This window comes from Gopherus flavomarginatus, chromosome 22 (assembly GCF_025201925.1).
Source record: "Gopherus flavomarginatus isolate rGopFla2 chromosome 22, rGopFla2.mat.asm, whole genome shotgun sequence".
In the NCBI taxonomy this organism is placed as follows: Eukaryota; Metazoa; Chordata; order Testudines; family Testudinidae; genus Gopherus; species Gopherus flavomarginatus.
The window spans coordinates 12,714,607-12,718,824 of record NC_066638.1 but is presented as its reverse complement, the minus strand read 5'-3'; the positions used below and the strand labels follow the sequence as shown (position 1 = coordinate 12,718,824).

The 4,218-nt window shown below is 44.9% G+C and overlaps 1 protein-coding gene across 1 annotated transcript in view; it reads left to right on the top strand.

The window, feature by feature from the left end:
- LOC127039109 (lethal(3)malignant brain tumor-like protein 4) overlaps positions 1–3,676 on the top strand; it is a 101,236-nt gene extending 97,560 nt beyond the window's left edge. The window contains exon 22 of the transcript XR_007770876.1: positions 3,658–3,676. The gene's annotated coding sequence lies outside the window, so the exon portion shown is untranslated. The remainder of the gene's footprint in view (positions 1–3,657) is intronic.
- The last annotated feature ends 542 nt before the right edge of the window (positions 3,677–4,218 follow it).

The following is a 4,218-nucleotide window of genomic DNA, read 5'->3' as shown; positions in this document are numbered from 1 at the left end:
GTGTGACTGATTCTTCCTGAGTTTACTGTAATAAGGATCTGACACACATGGGTGCTGGTAAGGAAGTGGGCTTCGTTTCTTGCTTGCAGTCATACGAACGGAGTGAGGGTGACAAAGGTGAGAATCTGCTGACTTGCGGAATTGTTTGTGTCCATAACCATACCTATGAAACTGCTTACAGCCAAAGACAAGTTCCAGGATTTTTGCTTCAGATCTGAGTGTATTTCAGTTGCGGATTAGTGCTCCAGGCAATTGTCACACAGGTCAGCTCCCGTACAAATGGGAACTTGTATCAGCTGAGATTTTAGGCTCTTAATCTCAGAACATTTTGGGATTTTTGTTCTTGTGACAACTACAAGCCCTAAAGTTTCTTTTCTTGCCTCTCATCCCAATGCCATTCTGTACTATCTCAAGAAGAGCTGTGATTGAAATACCTAGTTTGTAACAAATTAGAGAGGACATGTTAACATCAGCATGAATCTGTGCAAGGCCTGTTCATCTGAGGGTCTTTCTATTTGTACAGTTGTTTCTGCTTCCTTGGGGTCTGGCTGGACTCTGGTCACTTATTATCCGTCTCACATAACTGATTTCAGTCAGCCCAGCCTGGCATTCATTCCTGTTGAGTTTAAAGTTCTCTTCTTTTGATATGTTGCAAACATTATGCAGCATGGTGGTGGTCACTCTCTTCCCAAATTAGCAGATCAACAATTAGTTCCAACCATCCAGATAGTCAATTCTTGTAGATGATGCTTTAATGTAGTTCAGGTGTGGAGAGATGCCCAAAGGAAAGTCATTTAAATTTATACCTACCAAAAGGGGGGAGTTGAAGGTGCAGACTTTTGACTTTCTCAGCTGAAGCTGGACCTGCCAAAACCCTTGTCGTGCACCCAAAACTAAAAACACTGGCGTTTTGAAGTCTAGACGTAACTCCCAGAACTGTTCCTATTGGGATAAGGAGTTGTAGCATTCACATTCAGTGACTTTATTCAGATATTTTGATCTGCACTAACCCTTGACTTTTTTTTTATTACAGCATCTAGATCATTTAGTCAGTGTCTGGTGTCTGTCCAGTAACATCTCATTTTGACCCCCTAGTCAAATTGAGCTTTTGCTTTATTTCTCAGGGCTCTTGTATTTCTATGCTCTTGGAATGTTACATGCTGCAGGTATTTTTGTCAGCAGAATGAGCTTGGTATCAATATGTTGTGTTGTAACCGTAATGTGGCTCATTCCATCAAAATCTTTGAGAATACCTTTGCCTCCGGTGCGGTAGACAAGCTTTACTCCCATTCACCCAAATGCAGACTGTTCAATTCAAGTGCACGTGGAATTTTTTGTCCCATTCGAACTCTGAGTATCTCTTCTTATACAGATATAGGCACATAGCTTATTTTGTGCCTGCTAAATGAAACAAGCTTTGTGTTTGGATTTTAACAAGCTTGTGTTGGACTGGTTGATCGCTAATCAATCTAGGCCTGATTCTTCCTTACAGTAAGGCTTTTGTTTGCCCCTCTGGCAGTGTTTTGAATCGCAGCCCCCATGTGTGAGGAGTCCCCTTGTTTTAAGCTGAAGATAAAACAGCAGTATGGGTGATATGGCCCTATGCAACATCATCTAGTTATCCTTTCATATATAATATTACTGCTCTTTTGAACTTCATGTCCAGCACCATACTTCCTCACTGCTTTACAGATCACAGCTAGTTAAGTGGTAGTCAAACCTTCTGTCTCTGACTAAAAATATTTAGACATTCTGCCTGTCCTCAGTCTTCTGCTAAGCAGTGCAGTATTTATGCTTCTCTTTGGCTGCCCTGGGCTGACCCTGCTGTGAAATAGTAGATTGCATGAAAGGAAGGATACGGCTGGTTATGAGAGAAAATAGTACCCAGATTACTACTCACTAACCAGCATCTCCAGGGGCCTGGAGATAATGTCCTCCTTTACAGGAATCCTATCCAGAGACCGAATGAAATGCACTCTATTTGCTGAAACAGCCGGGAGCAGGGACACGACTTGATGACTCATTTACTCAGAATTCTGGCTGGGAGTTATGTACAGAAAGAGCCGGCTTGGTGCTGCTCTTAACTGGAAACATGCCCTCTTGGAGTGTGCCATTTTGTGGAGCCTCGCCTGATTTTGATGGACCCTGCTGAATTGGTGAGTAATATGCTGATATCCTAGATGCTTGATGCTGGCTGAGCCTCACATTTTGGTAGCAGTGGTGCATAGTTGTTACTGCATTCGTCCTCTGTTCCAGCCTTTGAATTGCCCGGCTTGCTGGTTGAATCCTTTTTCTACCCTCACTTAGGCTATGTCTACATTACGCACCTTTTAGCGACACAGCTGTGCTGCTACAGCCATGCTGCTAAAAGATGCGCGGTGTAGCTGCTCTTTGTCGGCAGGAGAGCTCTCCCGCCCACACACACAATTCCACCCCCAGCGAGCGGCAATAGCTTTGTCAGCAGGAGAGCTCTCCTGCCGACAAAGTGCTGTTCATGCCAGTGCTTTACATTGGTAAAACTTTTGTCATTCGGGGATGTGTGTGGTTTTTTTCACACCCCTGAACAACAAAAGTTTTGCGGACAAAAGTCCAGTGTAGCCAAAGCCTGAGTTGTTAGACATCTGGATATTCCTGGACAGTTTCAGGACATGCTTGGTGGAAACACAATCTTTTCTTTTCCTTTCTCTTCCCCCCCCCCCCCCCCCGCATGGTTCCTGTTTATGTACTCACCTGGATGTTCAAAACAGTGATTTGTAAAACTGTTAAAGCTTTTTTAAAAAAGTGATAAAAAGAAATCTACAGATTTGGTACTTGTACTGCAACTTCTAGGAGGGAAGCGTTCTCTAGTGGTTAAAACAGGGAAACACTTCCTAGGTTCTGCTCCAAGCCCTGTCGTTAACTCCCTTTGTAAGCCTGAGCAAGTCACTTCACCTCTGTGTGTGTCACTTTCCTCATCAGTACAAGGGAGGATACCTACCTACCCCACAAGGGCACTGGGAGACTAGTTTGTAAAGTGCTTTGAGATCCTCCTAGGAAAGACATTATAGACTGTGCAAAGTATTGTACTAAGGCACCAGCAGTCTGTGGTCACTACTTGGCAATGGTTTTACTGAGCCTTTGAGAGCTGGAGCAGCAGAGAGATGGAATCTGTCATAATTCTGCCCTAAAGGCCTGACGTGGCTGCAGTTGCTCACGACCAGTCCAAGAGTGGAAGAGTGTGCCTAGCTAACATTGGTTTAGTTGGGAATGTGTAGGTGCATTCCTCCAGCTAGCAAATTCAGGGCATGACATGGAATCCAATCCTCTCACCATGTTCCTCTTCTTTAAAGTTTCCAACATTAGCTCTTGGGGCTGATGGAACTACTGTCCTGGTCTCTTTCATTTTTCTAGTCATTGCTGAGGGGGTCCTGCAAAAATCCATCCGTTGCTGCAAGATCAAGAAGAAAGCAGGCACATAATTTTAAAAATAATAATGAAAATGAATTGTTCATCACAAAACTGCCCTTGGACAACCCAGTTGTTGTTTGCACTCAGTTGCACAAAAGTCCTTATTTCAGTTCAGGGAGGAGGTATAGGTGTTAAGACTGGGCCAGCATCACTCTATTAAAGTCAGTTTACACCAGCCAAGAATCTGCCCCTCTCTTTTTCTCTTAATAGGGAATTCACTGCTGGAGGCAATTGCTGCACACTCAGCCCTAAAGCATGAATTCTTCTGCGTCTCCCCAAACAGCTGTGGTGCAAGCTTCCTCACGCTGCTTTGCCAAGGTGAGTTAAGCCTGAAGTGGAGGGACTCATTCTTGAAAGAGGAGTTTGGACTCTCTGGTTCAGTGAGTCCTGAGTGTCCCCCTGGGACTGTGACAGGGAGGGGGTTACTGAGGGCCTGTGGACCCCATTAGCCCTGCCCCACTGCACCTGCCGCTGATATCAGGTATGGAGAAGGCTCACCTGAGTTGGGGGCTAGCGAGGAGGGAGGGCAGAGCTCTGCTTCTTCTGGGAGGGAGGCCTGATTGCAGCAGAGAGACTGAGACAGCTTGCTGGCTGGATGAGCCTCCCAATGGGTGGGATGACTGGACCTTTGGCGACCAACCAAAGGATGAGTTATTTGAAGAGTAGGACGGGCTCCTAGACTTAATGGCTGACTCAATTTTGAGTTCTTAGTTTCCTTTTATCTTTGGACTTTTTAATGCCTCAAAGGGGTGAGAGTGAAGAGTGTAATAA